The sequence below is a fragment of the Pelophylax lessonae genome, assembly GCF_965119305.1.
Source record: "Pelophylax lessonae genome assembly, chromosome: 9".
Lineage (NCBI taxonomy): Eukaryota > Metazoa > Chordata > Amphibia > Anura > Ranidae > Pelophylax > Pelophylax lessonae.
This window is the reverse complement of record NC_138776.1, coordinates 125,395,800-125,416,151: the sequence shown is the minus strand read 5'-3', so window position 1 is coordinate 125,416,151 and position 20,352 is coordinate 125,395,800. Positions and strand designations below refer to the sequence as shown.

Genomic DNA, 20,352 nt, shown 5'->3' with positions numbered 1-20,352 from the left:
CCTTCCATCTGAAACCAGAGAGGAACAAACAAAATCAATGCTTGCTTCACAAGTATCAAATAACATCAGTTCTTCTACTCTGTATGAATCACCGGTCGATATGACAGCTCAGAAAATTATAGCGGTCTTAATGATCCCAGACCCTGAACACAGGCGTGGCAGCATTACACACATTCAGCATCCTTTCAGAAAATACAATCCAGTCATTTTCTGCTCATTAGATTCCTTTAACAAGGCCTCTCATTAGTGGAGACAGAATTCAAGATGGAGAGGAACGAGGACTCTGCTTTCTATTATTACTATTTTCTGTTTAATTAGACATCAGCAAAATTTAAAAAAAAACTAAATGGCATGAATGCATTTTTTTAGATTTTTACTTGAAAATTGTGTTTGGGTCTTCTGAATGATCAACAATTTTCATCAGTACGGATGATCTCTGCAACGGTTTTACTGAAAGTGGGAAATATTAGCTTTTACACAATTTCAAAATATGCTGAAATTAGGCAACTGAACATAGAAAGTAAATGGCGTACATTAATGTATGGTGAAGAAGAAAAGAAAAAAATAATAATCGAAAAACACACCTCTATACAAAATCAACATGCGATTGCAGCTTGAAAAAGAAAATTTCATTTTTTACATAAATTACCCATTATTTTTACTTGTTTTCATGTTGAAAGCACCTCACCTAGAACTAATGTGTCAGGCTTCAAGCACCAAAACCAAATATACTTTTCATCTTTCCATTTTTTTTTCCTTCTTGAGCTAAAAAATCTTTTTAGCCCCCACTCATCTGTGTGATTCCTGAACCATGACAACCATCAAGATGAAGAATTCTATTTATCTCAATGGGCCAGTTCCCACCTGAAAGTTTTCACGTGAAGCTTGAAAAAGTACACAAACTTCTTGGTAGCTCCTAAATTAAAGTGAACTTCTGCTTTTGTCCATGCAGGACATAAACAGGCTCATTTCAAGTAGAATTTCAAGATTTGTGTAATTATTTTTAGATTCCGGTTTCCCTCCTATATAAAAAATAAATAAATAAAATGTTGCCCAATTCTACTCAACTCTCCAACAATGTCCTATACTTCCTTCTTGACCCAACACCAAAAGGGACATTTTCAATAGAAAATTTACCAAATGAAAACAGAGCAAATTAGAGAAGTTTGTTGTTAGGGTTACATAAACTTTAAGTAAACCTGTTACTTTGCCCTGCACAGCAAAGCACAGGTTAAATTTTTAAAACCTGGCGCCTTTAGGGCTCCAGTACCTGGAAGTGATGTCATCAATAGAAAAGGACAGGCGCCACTGTAGTAAGCCAAAAATTTATTGCACAACAAGTGACGCGTTTCGGAGCATGCGTACTCGGCTCCTTCTTCAGACGTCTGAAGAAGGAGCCGAGTACGCATGCTCCGAAACGCGTTACGTCACTTCCGGTTAGCCTGCGTTCCATTGCGGCTTCCGGTGTAACCAGCTCCGTGGACCAGCTTCCTAGAACGTCACTTCCGGGCTGCAGGACGGCTGGAATAGTGTGGACTAGACGCTAGGAAACATCATGGAATATGGATTGATGCTAATCTTAATGTAAGTTACTACATCGTTTTGTTGTGCAATACATTTTTGGCTTACTACAGTGGCGCCTGTCCTTTTCTATTGTTGCCAGCGGGATTTCCTGAGTTCAACCGCCAGTGATGCCCTGAATGTTGGCCACTTGGACAGTCCTAAAAAGCACCCATCAGTCATCTTTTGTGTCTTTTTGATGGATATTCCTTCCGGTAATTAGCGCTCAACACCCATCTCCTGGAAGTGATGTCATAACATTGCTTCCGGGTTACTACATCGGAGACCTGATCAAAGCCAATTCCGGCTTTGTTTGGGTCTTCGGCCAACAGTGGTGTAGTGGTTAGCACTTTCACCTAGCAGCAAGAGGGTCGCTGGTTCGAATCCCAACCACGACACTACCTGCCTGGAGTTTGCATGTTCTCCCTGTGCCTGCGTGGGTTTCCTCCCACACTCCAAAAGACATGCTGGTAGGTTAATTGGATCCTGTATAAAATTGGCCCTACTATGTATGTATGAATGTGAGTTAGGGACCTTAGATTGTACGCTCCTTGAGGGAAGGGACTGATGTGAATGTGTAATGTATATGTAAAGCACTGCGTAAATTGACAGCGTTATATAAGTACCTGAAATAATAATAATAAATTGTAAACCCAATTTTTTGAGGGCCTTGTTCAACTTAGTTGTTCTCTCAATTTGTTAAATGTAATGCCAGTTTATTGCAACTCTTGTTTTTCTGATAGTGATGTTGTTTACATTTTATGTATTGTATTTGATAGTATTATCTGTCATAGTTTTTGTTAATATTTTATGCACATTTTAAACTCCCAAAAGAACTAGCATCAGTCAAAAGAGAATTGACCCCCAATTAATAAAAACCCACATTTAACCAGCAAATTAAAGGAGTTTCATGAAATAATTTTAGTGTATTGAAAAACTTAGATTTTGTGTAATCAGTAGTGTAGATGCAATGCTCTTATCGTAAAAGGTAAGACATTCAGATTAAAATCAGGGCTAATAATTTTCAATCATAGATCAATAATATTGCTCAGTTTTTTGCCTAGAGTGTTTTAATCTAAAGAAATATTGTCATTCCTATGCAGCATTTTATCAAAAAGTAGTCAAATATTTATTGTAAAATATTTTGACAATATTAAATGTTGTTCTTTTATCAGAACGCTTTGTTTGAAACATTTCATCATTATCTTACTACTCTAAATAATGTTCTTAAAATTTCACCATGAACCCTATTTAACCAATACTCCAAAAAATGATGAAGCGGAAATCATGACCAACAATACAGCAAGATCTCGCCACAGAACAATAAACTCATTTAAACACTAATGATCCACTTAATACAAATACTTTTCTTTATCTCTGCCTTTCATAATATTTTGTAGCCCCTAGAACATGTTAAAAAGGAGGCCAAATTTCGAGGTGTGCTATGTTGTGGCCATCACTTTAGGGTGCAAATGAGACGTCTTTGCGGGGAATCATACAGTACTTCATTGTCTTGTAAAGCTAGAATTTGTGTTACATCAGAGTTATGGTGATTCTGAGTGGACAAAATTTCAGACCTCACAACACCACACTTAAACATCAGGTACACCTGGATGTGTGGTGAGATTCCTCAGGGGGACCAAAATTGACTGAGAGGTAAAGCCAAGTTATCTATATTGGGAAATACAAATACAGAATTGTAAGGCTGTTTCCAGTTTCACTAGATCTGTTTTAAATCAATATGCTATCTGTTAAGCATTACTGCCAGAGACCTGTTTAATATTTATAGTGTCTTCTTATGACAGGAAACCACATGACTGGGTTGTAAGACAGCATAGTATGAACATTGCAAGATGCTAGTCATGAAACAAAACAAACACAGAAGCGGCCATTGCGTGCCTCCATCAGTTAAATGTTAGATATCTGGTAATCATTTTGACCCTCTGGCTTTAGAACAAGTACAATGTACCACGGTTTTGACATCACCTTGACTTCCATTGCTAAATATTTGTTTTGGCTCAGTTACTCAAACAGCATTGACAACCAGGTACCTAACATTTTTTCAGAAGAGATCAGCAATGGTGCCCTATTTTTCCTTTAACTGTACCTCAACATCCTTAAAATCTAGATAATTTAGGCACTATGGGGAAGCAGGAGTTTGTTGTTTAGCCAGTTGAGCAACAGATAAATATAAAAAAGACAATTCAATTTAGTTTTTGAGAAACACCAATACATTTATTTTTTCATACGACTCCAAATTTGTATGTACAGTGCTGTGAAAAAGTATTTGTCCCCTACCTGATTTTTTTTTTTTTTGCATATTTGTCCCCCCTAAATGATTCAGATCATCAAACAAATTCTAAATTTTACACAGATGACCCAAGTAAATACAAAAATGCAATTTTTAAATGACGATTTAATTTATTAATGGAAAAACATCTCCCCAAATCTGCCTGTTCCTATGTAAAAAAGTAATTTACCCCCTTACTGAATCATGAATGAATTGTGATTAACTAAATATTTTTGGAAAATGGTGTTAAATTCCGCTTTCCACACCCACGCCTGATTACTGCCAAACCTGTTGAATCAAGAAAGGAAAGAAGGAAAATGTCCACCCTTCAGTTTGTGACCTCAAGCTCAAGCACACTTGAGTTATGCAGCATAACAGTGATCCAAAATACATCAGCAAGTCCACCTCTAAATAGCTGGAAAAAAAAATGTAAGGCTTTGGAGTGGCCTAGTAAAAGTCCGGACCTAAATCCAACTGAGATGCTGTGGCATGAACTCAAACAGGCCATTCATGCTTGAAAACCCTCCAAAGAAGCCACTATACCTACAGTGCTTTGCGAAAGTATTCGGCCACCTTGAACTTTTCGACCTTTTGCCACATTTCAGGCTTCAAACATAAAGATATAAAACTGTAATTTTTTGTGAAGAATCAACAAGTGGGACACAATCATGAAGTGGAATGGAATTTATTGGATATTTCAAACTTTTTTAGCAAATAAAAAACTGAAATATTGGGCGTGCAAAATTATTCAGCCCCCTTAAGTTAATACTTTGTAGCGCCACCTTTTGCTGCGATTACAGCTGTAAGTTGCTTGGGGTATGTCTCTATCAGTTTTGCACATCGAGAGACTGACATTTTTGCCCATACCTCCTTGCAAAACAGCTCGAGCTCAGTGAGGTTGGATGGAGAGCGTTTGTGAACAGCAATTTTCAGTTCTTTCCACAGATTCTCGATCGGATTCAGGTCTGGACTTTGACTTGGCCATTCTAACACCTGGATAGGTTTATTTGTGAACCATTCCATTGTAGATTTTGCTTTATGTTTTGGATCATTGTCTTTTAGGAAGACAAATCTCCATCCCAGTCTCAGGTCTTTTGCAGACTCCATCAGGTTTTCTTCCAGAATGGTCCTGTATTTGGCTCCATCCATCTTCCCATCAATTTTAACCATCTTCCCTGTCCCTGCCGAAGAAAAGCAGGCCCAAACCATGATGCTGCCACCACCATGTTTGACAGTGGGGATGGTGTGTTCAGGGTGATGAGCGGTGTTGCTTTTACGCCAAACATAACGTTTTGCATTGTTGCCAAAAAGTTTGATTTTGGTTTCATCTGACCAGAGCACCTTCTTCCACATGTTTGGTGTGTCGCCCAGGTGGCTAGAGGCAAACTTTAAATGACACTTTTTATGGATATCTGTAAGAAATGGCTTTCTTCTTGCCACTCTTCCATAAAGGCCAGATTTGTGCAGTATACAACTGATTCTTGTCCTATGGACAGAGTCTCCCACCTCAGCTGTAGATCTCTGCAGTTCATCCAGAGTGATCATGGGCCTCTTGGCTGCATCTCTGATCAGTCTTCTCCTTGTATGAGCTGAAAGTTTAGAGGGACGGCCAGGTCTTCGTAGATTTGCAGTGGTCTGATACTCCTTCCATTTCAATATTATTGCTTGCACAGTGCTCCTTGGGATGTTTAAAGCTTGGGAAATCTTTTTGTATCCAAATCCGGCTTTAAACTTCTCCACAACAGTATCTCGGACCTGCCTGGTGTGTACCTTGTTCTTCATGATGCTCTCTGCGCTTTAAACGGACCTCTGAGACTATCACAGTGCAGGTGCATTTATACGGAGACTTGATTACACACAGGTGGATTCTATTTATCATCATTAGTTATTTAGGTCAACATTGGACATTAGGTCAACATTGGATCATTCAGACATCCTCACTGAACTTCTGGAGAGAGTTTGCTGCACTGAAAGTAAAGGGGCTGAATAATTTTGCACGCCCAATTTTTCAGTTTTTTATTTGTTAACAAAGTTTGAAATATCCAATAAATTTCGTTCCACTTCATGATTGTGTCTCACTTGTTGTTGATTCTTCACAAAAAATTACAGTTTTATATCTTTATGTTTGAAGCCTGAAATGTGGCAAAAGGTTGAAAAACTCAAGGGGGCCGAATACTTTTGCAAGGCACTGTATACAGGCCAGATTGGTGGAGTGCTGCAGAGATGGTCGTTCTTCTGGAAGGTTCTCCTCTCTCCACAGATAAACGCTGGAGCTCTGTCAGAGTGGCCATCGGGTTCTTGGTCACCTCCCTGACTAAGGCCCTTCTCCCCCAATCGCTCAGATTGGCCGGGCGGCCTGCTCTAGGAAGAGTACAGGTGGTTCCAAACTTCTTCCATTTACGGATGATGGAGGCCACCATGTGCTGATTGGGAACTTCAATCCTGCAGAAATCTTTCTGTACCCTTCCCCAGATCTGTGCCGTGATACAATCCTGTCTCTGAGGTCTACAGACAATTCCTTAGGCTTCATGGCTGGGTTTGTGCTCTGACATGCACTGTTAACTGTGGACCTTATATAGACAGGCGTGTGCTTTTCCAAATCCTGGCCAATCAATTTAATTTACCACAAGTGGACTCAAGTTGTAGAAACATCTCAAGGATGATAAGTGGAAACAGGATGCACCTGAGCTCAAATATGAGTGTCACAGCATAGGCTGTGAATACCTACATGTGAATTTTTATTTATTTATTTATTTTTTAATAAATTTTCAAAGATTTCAAACAAACTTCTTTCAAGTTGTCTTTATGGGGTATTGTTTGTAGAATTTTGAGGAAAATAATGAATTCATTCCATTTTGTAATAAGGCTGTAACATAACAAAATGTGGAAATAGTGAAGTGCTGTGAAGACTTTCCGGATTCACTGTAATCATTTAAAAACTGCATTTTGTATTTACTGGGGTTATCTTTGTGTAATGTTAAAATGTGTTTGATGATCTGAATCATTTAAGTGTGACAAATATACAAAAAAATAAAAAATAAATAAAAAACAGCACTGTAGGTATAAGGTGAGAGATACTCTTTAAATCTAGCACTTAAAAGCACCCTCTTCATCCTACAGTTATTAGAGTTATACCTCCTGCTTGTTGGACATCTCCTCTTTCAGAAAGAAATAAGGTAAAACCTGATGTTACTTTTCTAAGACGAGTTTGCTTGTCCTTATAATCCAAAAAGTGATCCACATTCACTACCTTGGATTTAGGAAATCACCATTTAGGTGATGTCTCATAGCAACAGTTACCTAGCAAGCTTGTTGCCCATCACCAGAGACGGTCTAGGCTCTGGTGTTGGGTTTCCAGGATAAAGATTTTTTTATTTATTTTTAAGAATTTGACTAAATTCACACTTGGGCAGTTTCTGAAAAGCAATCTGCTAAGCAGATCGGCCATTTTCAGTGGGACTAATGTGCTGCAACTACAAGTCTAATGTTTTGCTTGCAGTTGAGGAGCAGCCCTATTGATTTGAGTCAACTCGACAAACAGCATTAAGTTTGCCACAGCATGTGTACAGCCCATCCAGTTGTATGGTGGCTTTCTGGTGAGCGGTCGGGTGGCAGTAAACCCATGGCCCACCCATACATACAACTCATTTTCTTTATCAAGTATGAACCTCAATAGAAGTCATTGACAGCATTGGAACCACCACAAGCAAGCTATACAGATTAGCCAAGCTCTTATACTGATGCACTATGAAGTTGCGAAATAACTAATTCCAATTAACGCAAATTTAAACAAATGCACAACTACCCTTGTATTTACTATATATTTTCAGTATGGTTGAATGTTGTTTTTTCTTCAGGCCTCTATTTTGTTTTATCCTTCTACATTTTATTATTAACGTATTCCCTGGTTTTCCTCCCTTTAGTCCTTACCTGCAGCTTCTTCGCCACCTTCCTGCATTTTCACATTCTATTATGTACTATGCTTTAAAATGTATTTTGTCTTGACCATGCATATGCTATGATCACTACAACCTCCATGCCTATTGAAACTGGTAGATTTTCAATAGGGCTTGTTTACAGTCCATATGCTAAAGACAGGAGTTAGCGTCTGTTGTGTACGGGTGGTGGGGTGCAGTGGCCTGCATGGTTACAAGGCAAGGCAATGGGGTTGATTTACTAAAACTGAGAGTGCAGAATCTGGTGCAGCGGTGCATGGTAGCCAATCAGCTTCTAATGTCAGCTTGTTTTATTAAGCTTGGACAAGAAAACCTGAAAGCTTCTATGCAGAGCTGCACCAGATTTTGCATTCTTCAGTTTTAGTAAATCAACCCTGATGTTTACCCCTTTTTTTTCTTAACCTTATTTAAATATCACAAAACATTGTTCCATTCATTTCTATGCACCGTGGTGACCGACAGGGACTTGAGGCGAGCTGCGGAAAATGCAACATGTCTGAAATTTTTATGCAACGTACTGCAACCCACCTCAAAGCAGCATTGTGTGAACAGGGCAGAGTGAAAACAATGGTTTCCTGTGTACCCTGGTGTGGAGCCTGCATTGATCTATGCAGTTCAAATGAACCGGTATTAAATGAGCCCTTAGGGATTAAAACCTGTAATAAAACCTTTGCTTGTAGTGCAGTGCTAATTCTTTACCTTCAAAGCCTCAAAAGAACAGAGCACAAAGCTTTCTCATCAAAGATACTGTTGCAAAACACAAGGCGACAGAAAAAGAAATTGCACTTCAACCCACGCATTGTGCTGCTTGGTACGGGAAGATGGGGGGGTCCAACATTATCCAGCAAGACACTGCAGCTATTTACCAAAAACGAATGAGTCATCCACATGCATTAATGATTTGTTCTAAGCACAGAAAAGACTTCCTCTTCGACTAACGAGTCCAAAAAGGATCACAGCTGAGGACAATATAAAATGTGTCTCATGTGAGTCAGGCAAACTTCATAAATGATATACAATACAATACCAATTTTAAATGCATCTAAACCCAAGAATACAAACATGTTATATATTTAGCTTGCCAAGCTTTTGTCCCCCCTTTTGTACTTGGTGATCTGACCGATAACACACTCCCTGTCCTAAGGAGACAACGCTATATTGTCTCTATGGAGGAGCATCAATTTCTTTCTAGAACAAAAAGAGTATTAGGACTACTGCACACCTTTCTATCAACAGAATGAATTCATTGATCCAACCATGCCTTGTGTCAACAGTCCAGCCTGGTGATGTAATGGTGCAGGGGAATGCTTTCTAGGCACACTCTCTTGGCATGTGAATACCAGTCATCTCTTAAAGGCCTCCACCAAGTACGAAGTCATGTTTTGCTTGGGGATCAAATACTTATTTTACTCACTAAACGAACCTCAAATTTATAACATTTGTATCATTTGTTTTTTTCTGGATTTTTGGTTGATATTCTGTCTCTTTTAAAGTACATCCTTATGATAAAAAATGATAGACCCTTCATTTCTTTGTAAGTGGGCAAACCTAAAAGTCTGCAGGGGATCAAATAAATATTTTTGAAACTGTATAGTGCTGTGCTGATCACAACAGCCACAGACCGGGTAACTAGTGGAGATCACTGTAGTAGTGGTGCATACACCATTTCCAGCTTCCATGGGGATTGGCCAGGTATGGTAAATCGCAGATCGCCGCCATTCCTCGTTGACAAAAATCTTTCCCTTAGTTAGTAAACACAATAACTTTTGCGCAAACCAATCAAAATACGCTTTTTGCAATTTTTTTTACCAAACATATGTAGCAGAAAACAAAATTGGCCTAAAATGTTAAAAAAAATTTATTTTTACATTTTTTTGGGGGGGAATTTCATATAAAAAAAATTTGAAAAATATTGTTATTTTTGCAAAATTGTTGCTCTATTTTTGTTTATAGCACACTTGCGCGCTTGCGTTCCACCTCTATCGTGATGTAATGATGCTGTGCGGTCCAAGCTGACGCGTTTCGTCACTTCCGGTGACGTCCTCAGAGCTTCTGTCACGATAGAGGTGGAACGCAAGCCTGAAGTGAGTCTTTTGCTCCGCGAGGAGGACGAGCAACTCGCACCGCTAGACCACCAGTGATGTATAACAGCTTTTTAACCTACTTTACCCGAGTTATGGGGAAATAAAGACTGCTTTCTTTAAACCTTATCACACTATTTGGAGCCTTCTTTCTCCCCCCACATGCTACTACTGATCGAGTACCCCGGAGCATAGAGGGATTTCAGCATTCCGGAGAACCACACAGAGGGGAAAATCTATTAAGCCCAGTGGGCTTTGCAAGCGTGAATGGTTCTAGTGCCATACGGCATATAGAACCCACCTCATTTGGTAAGTGATTCACTTCACCTATTTACAAGGGATTGGTTTGTCACGGCCAGAGCATTTGCACTTTTGAATTGAAGATATACTTGCCATCAAGGACAGTTTTATTAATTTGGAGCACAGAAGTCACTTAATTTGTTTTGGACTATTTTCTCCGGCTATTTTAAGTACATATATTTTTTTTTGTGATTTTTTTATTCCTCACATACAAATTGATTTTGGTTTTACATTTTTATGCTTATTTAATCTTGCACCAATTTGCACAATCAATCAATTGATGGAGTTTACCTTGATGTTTTTTTGATATTTATTTTATATAATTTTACACTGGTAATACACATACCACATATAGAGCAATTTAGATATTGGCATTCATGGTTCTTAGCAAGCGCTGTATTTGATCTTCCATTAGATCATATATAATCAAACTACTCCCCATATATACAGCAGCTGCAAAGCTCATTGTCTTTATTTTCAGGCTAGAGTTTTAAAAAAACAACCATAATCCAACCTTTATAATTATTAAACTACTCCTGTAACTCTTTGGCGCGCAGAATATACTTCTGTATATAATTTTTCAGTAATCCCTATCTGCATTGGCTGACTTATGAACTTGTAAGTAGCAGTAAACCACAACCATTTCGTAGTACAGTAGAACATGAAGCAATGCCAGCTATATAATGAGCAAATATGGCTTCATCTGTGTACATATACTGTATGATCGCCAGCTGTAAAAAGGAACAAATTCATTAGCGTAGAAACATATCAAGCTGATCTCTTTCAAGTTTAAATATTTAAGAAAACTGAAGACCCAATGCCCAAAAGGTCAGAAGGCATTGGAAGAACTGCTATAGGCAACAACACTAAAGCTTTTCATTCTAACAATTGTCAGTATATGGATAGCCTAAAAACATGCATTCATACTTACTATTTCAGGAGGCACATAAAACCTTAGCACAGCATTACAGATAGCCAATCTAGACATCCGTGAAAGGGATCATTTACTTTGATTCCTCTTTCACCTTCGCACAGCTGCCAAAATCAAACTGAATTGCTGTTCTTGCCAAGCAGTCTGCTCGGATATTCAATCTGTTAACACAATTCTAACATCAAAGACAGACTGACAACACTAAGCAATGAGCTGTCATTGTACATATTGGATGCGATTACAATGGTTCTCACTCTATTCAAAAGCTAATATTTAAATATTTAAAAATGTATTTCTAGAACAGTATAGAACTATAGATCTTGAAAAGGAAAAGCAAGTGCTCTTTAATCTAATTTTGGCCTATTTTACTGTGAAAAATGTGTGTATTTTAACCACTTCAGCTCCAGAAGATTTATCCCCCTTCATGACCAGGTCATTTTTTGCGGTGCGGCAATGCATAAATTTAACTGACACTGTATCCAAATAAAAGTTATGTCCTTTTTTTCCCCCACAAAAAGAGCTTTCTTTTGGTGGTATTTGACCACCTCTGCATTTTTTTTATTTGTGTGCTATAAACAAAAAAGCCCAAAAATTTTGAAAAAACACAATATTTTTTACTTTCTGCTATGAAACATATCCAATAAAAAAATTGTAAAAAAATCGAATTTCTTCATCAATTCAGACCAATATGTATTCTGCTACATATGTTTGGTAAAAAAAAAAAAAAATCTCAATAAGCGTATATTGATTGGTTTGCGCAAAAGTTAATTTTACTAGGGGAGTCATTGATCCATGTTCCTTCACGACTGACAGAAGGGCAATCTGCCTTGTTTACATAGGCAGACTGCTGTTCTGCCTGTGTACCGAACGATTGGCGGGTGCCGGCAGACATATGGCACTTTTCCACTGCAAGTACCGGCTCGGCTCTACTCGGCCCTGCTTGGCCCGGTTTGCTTTTCCACTGCTGGTACCGCATGGTACGGTGTTGGAACGGTTCGGTACGGTATGGTTTGCTTTTCCACTAAAGTAGTACTAAAATTAAGTGGGTGGGATAACAACAGGGTGGGTGGGATTCTTTGACCAATCAGTGGCTAGTAGTGACTGCATGCAAAGGATTGTGGGATATGGTACCGGGTATGGTACCTCTTGGAACCACAATCAAGGTGGTACTGTTTTTGAGAGCCGTACCGTTCGGTTCCATGCAGTGGAAAAGCGCCGCCCTACCGTACTGTACTGAACCGTTCCTACACCATACCATGCGGTACCAGCAGTGGAAAAGCCCAAAAGCGAGCCAAACCGTTCGGTTTCATGCAGTGGAAAAGCGCCAATAGGTTCCGCAGTACCTGCTAATCTGCTCCCGATCTGCACAATCAAAGCGTGAGCAAGCTGCCGATGGCGCAAAAGCGTGCCCGTGACCCAGGGGTGTGGATCACGTATATATACACACACAGGATCTTGCACACAGCGGCCACCCTGTAGCAGTAAAGCTGCAATAGGGTGTTGTAAAGTGGTTAGTTGACTGTACAGTTGCAGGAATTTAGGAGGTTCTATACTAGTGTTTTTGAACCTATTTTCAGTCAAGGCACCCTTTGGAATGGTGTACAATTTCAAGGCACACCAGTCTGAGGGCTTGTTCACACCAGTAGGTGCACCAAAGGGCACGTGTGTTTTTGCAAGCTCCCACATCTTGCATTCTTTTTTAATGAGCCGCTCTATGTGGGTGTGAAACACCTAAGGGTGCTGGCATGATTTTTAGAAATTGCGGGGCTTTGGGGGGGGGGGGCTTTGTTGCGCAGAACCAAAGTACATAGTAATACAGTACCGCGTGTTTTAGCAGGTGCAAATGTACGCTAGATGTGTGGGGTCGTCATTAGGAAATAATGGCACCCATGTGTAAATCCAAAAGGCAGCACATGTTTGTGTGGTACGAGAAAACATGTGACATCATGCCTGTTACTGCACCTGCTGTGAGCAAGCCCTAAAATGTACCCTGAGGCAGAGTTCAGTGGTCTGTAGGTTGTAAACTCCCCAAATCACTCTCCCAGCACAACTCCCCACCCATATCCCCCTCCTAGCACAAGCCAACCCTTCTAGCACAACCCCTCCCCCCAAATTCCCCCTCCTACCACAACCAACACCCCCGCCCCCCCCCCCCCAAATCACCCTCCTAGCACAACCCCCTGAAATCTACCCTCTCCCTAGCACAGATTCTGGCCCTACAGTAGTGACAGCAGCAGAGAGGGGGAAGAGAGCCAAGAGGAGGTGTGGGTTGTGCTCAGATGTACTTTCTATACCCTCTGCTCCTCATCTTCCTGTACATTCAGATCTGAGTGATCCTCTGTTAGCTCTTGTACTACAGGAGGGAGAGAGCACAGTTAACTCCTGTATATAGAGGAGGCAGAGAGCTCAGCTCTCACCTCCCCCCACTCTCTGCTCCACTATTCCTCACAAAAAGTGTAGCTGCTGACTTTTAATAAATACCCACTCACCTGTCCCACGGTCCAGCGATGTGTCCAGGGGGGGATCCTCAGTTCTCTCCGTCTCCTCCCCGCGGCGCCGGCATCTCTAGTGTTACAGCTTGCGGCTTCACAGCCAGGTGCGCACTGCGCATCCGCGAGTCAACATGCGCATTGTGAATGGACGGGCAATCTTCTGGGACATCCATTCATAAGATTGCAGGGAGGAGGGGGAAGAGGAGAACTTTCGCCCGGGGAGCGGGTACCTGTTAAACTAGGTACCCGCTCTCAAAAAAAAATGCCAAATGTGGCATGTAAGGGGGTCAGGAGCATTTAAAGCAGAAGTTCCACTTTTGAGTTGAACTCCGCTTTAACAACTGATGACGTCATTGGTTGAGAAGACGCGGTCAGGCAGCCGGCTAAGCTTTCTGTTTTGCCAGCAAGAGTACAGAGTTAACCATGCTCTCTCCCTCCTATAGCACAGACCTAACAGAGGATCGCTCAGATTGGACTATTGCCACGGCAACCCTAAGGACCCCTCACTGCACCCCGGTTGAGAAACACTGTTCTATACCAGCAGCTTGTAGCATCGCCTACTGGTGAATTTTTAAAGTGTAACTCTACGTTTTTGTGAAAAAAAATATAGCAAATTAAAAATAAAGAAATAATATTGCATATGCCACAGGGTATCAAACTCAATTTAATTATGGGCTGCATCAGCCTTATGGTTGCCCTCAAAAGGTCGGTTGTAGCTGTAAGACTATATATAAATATATCTACACTTTATCATATTAAATAATTGCCTCTGCAATTATTACTGGTTTGAGTAATACCTTGAGACTCAAGCTGTGAAGGACAGGTGCAGAGAGGCACGGAGCCAATGCACACTTCTGGACAGATAATGTAGGTCTGAAAAGAATGGACTGCTCAGACAGAACATGGTTCCGCTATGGTGTTCTGTCTGAGCAGATTCGGATAACGTTTTTTGTGGATGATAACAGCGTTGCGCGGCCCCTTTTTTTCAAGTGGCATAGCACTGTATTATTCTCATAATAATTATAAGCAAATGTCCAGAGCTACCCCCCCCCCCTACATTGGATGTCAAGAACCCCCCCACCATCAGAAGTCAATTCTAGGCTAATACTAAGTATGCTTAAAGCTGCCCCCCCTTCTAAATCCTATACTAATGATCCCGTAGAGGGAAGATACTTACCTACTCTCAGGGAGCTCCGGGCCAGTCAAGAGATCAGTTTCCAGTGGAGGCTTCAGGGGAGAGGATGGCAGCATACAATGGATTCCACTCAATAAGCCTAGGAGTGACATCACCACCCAGGCATTCCAACTGTTGTCAGCAATCTCTCCTCTTCCCTGAAGCCGGCCACTGGGGAGATCACGTGACCAGGCCAGAGAGCTTCGAGAAGGTAAGTAAAAGCATCTTCCTGTCACAGGGTAGTTAGTATAGGATTTAGATGGGGAGCAGGTTTAAGCTTAGTGAGTAATAGCCTGGAATTCCACGCCATATAAATTTTAGTTTTGGTAAAATACTCAAGGGTTAAATACTTCCAAAGAGATGCAGACCCTGAAACTTTCCTCATTAGAACACAGAGTGCGGCAGCTCATTATAATGAATGAGGCCCTCCCATTCAGAATCAGTTTGCATTCAGTCTGGTTAAACAAACAGCCATTTTTCAACAAAAGGTAGAAATCTGCTACAAAGTTTAATACAATCTTTGCAATGACATTGACCAGCCAGAGGGGTTGGTTGTTTTCCCCCAATGAAAGTGCAGTTATTCTTCAAAGAAAAAATAAAAACAGAAGGATTACAGAAAAAGAAATTGCTGAGCAACGTGTTCATCTGAACTGGCAAAGCATTCAAATCCAATGCAGTTGCATGAGCAACAGGTTCTGTAAAAAAAAAAAAAAAAAAGTGCACCCCTTTGGGCAAGGAAATGTGACCAATCAACAAATATATCTTAACAGCAGGACTTTTTTTCAGCTGGAACTTGCTGGAACTCAGTTCCACCCCCTCTGGCTCATGCCCTCTGCTCCCTACTCACCATTATAATGGTAAACATAGAAGTCTGGCTTCTGGGTTTACAAGTAACAACTTGTCTCCCAATGGTTCTCACACATCTGATCTCCTGAGCGGACAAAGGAGATGCAGGTGCAGAGCAGATCGTGACTCCCCCCCCCCCCCCCCCCCCACTGCAATTGAGAGAGGCAGGGCCACCTACAGTGTGTGGGGAGGTACTAGAACTGGCTAGATGCTTCACTTTAATACAGAAACACTAGTAAGGTATGTGGAAGATGGTGGAGCTTTAAAAGGAGGGAGGGAGAAGATGGGGCAGTGGAAGGGGGGTTGCATGCAGAGGTCAGAGATGAAGAGGGGTGAAAAGTGAGATAAGGATAGGAGATACAGGAGGTAAGCAGCTGCGGAAGAAAGCTAAACTCTATATGTAGTACACCCCTAATTTCTGCATTCTGTATGCAGCACACCCCTGAACTTGGCCCCATTTATGTACACAGCGCACCCCTGAACCCTCCGCTCTGTTCGTAATTCACCCCTGGTATTTAATGCCCCTTGCACAGTTAATTAAATTTGACCACATCCACATTTTGATGCGGTTTGGAGGGTGTATGCCTGGGGGGGGGGGGGTTGGCATTGGGGTCATGATTGAGTTCCTGCACCTAGTTTGTGAGGGGAAAAAAAGCCCTGCTTAACAGAAATATGAAATCTGATTGGTCATTATAGGTTACAGTACTTTACACCTCCTCCCAGTTCATCATAATTCATGAGATCATATGGTTTATACAATAGAGCTTCATCGGCACAGGTATTCAGATAAAAATACATTCCTCTACAAGCCAGCTTGTTACTCACAATGTTGATATCTGCGGCAGTCAGTCACTCCTGAATACATTGCATGTAATAGATACATAGTTACTTTATATCCTGAAGGTAGTAGATGATCACTGATTAATATTGTTACTTCTATACTGGTTACTTCTCATTTGTGAGACTATGTATAATTATGTAAGTATGTGACAGTTCTTTACATAAAGAACACATGCATATTGAAGAGATGCTAGTACAGAGGAACTTTAGGAGCGCTTTCACACTGAGGCGCTTTTCAAACGCTTTGGTGCTAAAAAAAAAGAAAAAAAAAAAAAAAGCACCTGAAAAGCTCTCAAAAACCTTTTCCCAATAAAATCAATAAAGGCTTTCGCACTGGGGCGGTGCGCTGGCGGGACGGTGAAAAAAAATCCTGCAAGCAGCATCTTGGGAGCATGTTTGGAAAACTAAAATAAAAGCCTCAAAAACACCCCTCTCCGTTGAAATGAATAGTAAGCGCCTCAAAAGAGCCTGAAAAGCACCTCAAAATGGTTCTTGAAGTAGTTTTTGAGTCACGCGTCCTTAAAAAAAAAAAAGCTCACTGCTAACGCCTGAAAAGTGCTGCAAAAGCACTCAGCATTTTATGGGCAGTTTTCAAAAAGGGTGTGAAAGGGCTCTTAGAGATGAGGGCTGCAATTACATACCTGTAAGCTTCTTGCACACAAGCGTATTAGAACATTCCCATCTATGCTGGATCTTCTGACCCAGCAAAAAAATTTTTGCCTGGGAGCATAATTATGCACGTTTATGGCCATATGGCATAGAGAAGCATATGCTTGTAAGCTAGACTAGAATATACCGTACATTTTTTTTTCTAGCCACAAGAATGAATTTACACACGTGTTTCTGTGCATATGTGTAGATATAGTACCCATTTGGGTACACTAATGGATATACCATGCCACGCCCCAGAAAGCGGAACTCTATATTAACAATTTGGGATATATGGATAAAGGCACATAGACATATGGTACTTAATTATAATCTTTTTTTTTAACCAACATCAAAGACTTATGCAAAAGTATCACGAAGTATATAAAATATATTCATAAAAGTTACTATGTACTATATCTCAAACAAGGTGTGGTTCCCTTTAAACAATGTATACTGCACACATGGAGGTTGTGTACATCACACATTCAAGTCTCTCTTGGTGCTGGGGTTCCACTTTTCCCTCAAACATTTGAAAGCTCGATATGTTTCCTGACCTAGTCGCTTCTTCAGGAGCCTGAAAAACATTAGTAATGAGATTGGGGTATCAATGTTCTCACTCTCAGAGGGAAGTTCCAATCAACGGACGCAGATCAATTCCAATGCGGTTGCGGAGGTACATTCATATAAATCAGATTAGGGATCCTTGAGGTCAATTTTATTATAGGTTTTAATACCTCCCACTTTAGGCATCCAATAAGCCTCAATGAGAATCCATAATGCCAAAGGCCTGCTGTTGGTAGGTTGGTGAAACTGCCCCTTTACCATTCCATAAGAAGCATGTTACATATATGATTGGGGTATACTCCATCTCCAGGGCACTTGTTAAAGTTCCCCCCATGTGTCTCTGTGGACACAGCGTAATTCACGGGAAGGGTGGGAGGGAAGGAGCCTATCCCTCCGCTGAGCGATAACCAGCCCCGTTCTGCTATTATAGATTTCTCAGACGTTATTTGAAAGATAGTTTATTTTATTGATACCAAGTATGCATTTTTTTTATAGGGTCCACAAGAGCATAAAACGGGTCTCTTCCCAAGTTGTGGTTTTCTCTGAGGTCTTTTTCTTTTAGGCATTGTGTATTGGAAGACTACTCTGTTGGCCTTTATCACAGACCCTTATTCTCCTTGTTGATATTGGTTTACTATCTCCAGGCAAGTTTGCAATCCCTGATTGCTCAGGCCGTAGTGTTGGGGGGGGGGGGGGGGGCTGGTTTGCAACACCACCCAGCTGGTGGGTAATGGCGCCCACTATTGTGGGTAAACAGTGTGGTTAAAGAATTTGATAAACACCGTTCAGCTCAAGTCTTGGTGTTTGATATTTATTTTTAAATAATTATTGGTTTGTTTATGATTATAAGGTTTAGTTCAATGATTTTAATTATATGCTTTTAACCCCAAATATAGGGCCGGGACCTAATATTTTCCAAGGTGGTTGTCTTTTGTTGTTTCATTTATTTAACTTTTTTACTTCAGGTGTTTTTGTCCCTATTTGGCTGAAGAGGGTTCTTGTGGGGTCTGCAATTCCATGCAGGTTAAAATTACAAGGTGTAGGTAGGAAGGTTTATAAAGCCTCCAAATAAAAAAAAAGGTGTTGTTAACTTGCAGTGCTTGGTGCCAATGATATGTTGCCAAACACAATATAACCTCCTATCCCACTGACCTTGAAACAGGAGGTCAAAGCTATCTGCTGCATGGAAAGCAGGCCTACCTCTACAAATGAAAACACTGCACACAGGAAACCATGTTTTCATAAATCACAGCGTACTATTGCATGTTAAATGAGTGGCCATTACAGACAAAATGACCCATTACCAGGAAAAATAAATGATTTATATGGCAAATTCATCCAGTTTTGTTTAGCACAGAAAAAAACATTTTCAGGGCAAACATATATTATATGGATTTTATTAAAAGTTTTACTTTTCAGTTAATTTTATTAATCCAAAGTACATGCAAAACCAATCACTAAAGGCCGGTTTACACCAAAATGAGTGCATTCCCATGAGGTCAGGTTTTGAATGCACATTGGCCTGCAAAATGCACTGGAACATGAAAAAGTAATGCAAGCACTACTTTTTCAGAAGGTACTGCAGCAAACCACATTGTACTGCGGTACCATGCACTATGGTGCCAGCAAATGCGCTGCGTTTGCAAAATGCATTTGGGTTGCCATTAACAATTCACTAGCACCCATATGCAAGGGCAGTGCGTTCACCTGCAGTGTGGAAAATTTACACAGAACATGCCTTTTATGCACCACATTTTGGTGTGAACAGACTCTCAAACTTTCTAGAAGCTTTAACCTGTTAATGAATTTTGAATAGATCATATTTATAGATCTGTAGCTTTCATTAAAATAACTAGTGATCCTGCCATCGTCTTTGTTCAGGTACTTCCTGTTATAGGGTGACAACACACTGTACCTGGCTGTCTCACAGTTATGTACCTGTGTTGTCATCCTATCATATGGGCTTTCAGTGAAGACTAATGCCTTGTACACACGCAACGATTATCGGCCGACCGATCGTCCGACTTTTGTCCAGAGTGGTGTTTTGTTGGTTGGAATGTGCCTAGACTGCACACGAATTTTCTCGTCCAAAAAAAATCTACTTCAGAAGTGATGTCATGTGCTGGTTTACTTTCCGTGCATTTTTTCCTCTCGGAGCATGCCCAGTCTTGCTCATCAGATTTTTGTCTGCCGAAATCTGTACTGACTGACGGAAAATCGGCCGTTGTGTTGACGGCCAACAAAAATTTTATAGCCTGCACACCAGATTTTATTCGGCCGAAAAGTCGGAGTCGGTTGTCGAAAGCATCATACTAACAAGCCGAAAAACATCCGATCGGACGTTGGCCGAAAATTCCCGGCCAATAATCAATGCGTGTGTACGAGGCATAAGGCCTCATTGAGAAGAGGGGGGGGGGGGGGAGATGGTGAATAGGTTTCTGTAGTCAGATGCACCTAAACATCTACACAAACTGGATTATTAGCTTCAGGGGTGGATCAGAGCAATAGCATTTTAAATGCCTGGACTGCTGCACCAGCTGATTGGGCACTGATAGCTTAGTTATCACCCATGGAGGCAAGTACAGTGGGGACAGAGAGATGGGGAAGAGTGTAGGGTGTTAGGCTGGCCATACATGGGTCGAATTTTGAAAATCTTATGTAATAATT

At 40.7% G+C, this 20,352-nt stretch overlaps 1 protein-coding gene across 1 annotated transcript in view; it reads right to left on the bottom strand.

The window, feature by feature from the left end:
• The window catches only part of STAMBPL1 (STAM binding protein like 1), an 83,341-nt gene that overhangs the window by 41,912 nt on the left and 21,077 nt on the right, over positions 1 to 20,352 (bottom strand). The gene's annotated exons all lie outside the window — the stretch shown is intronic.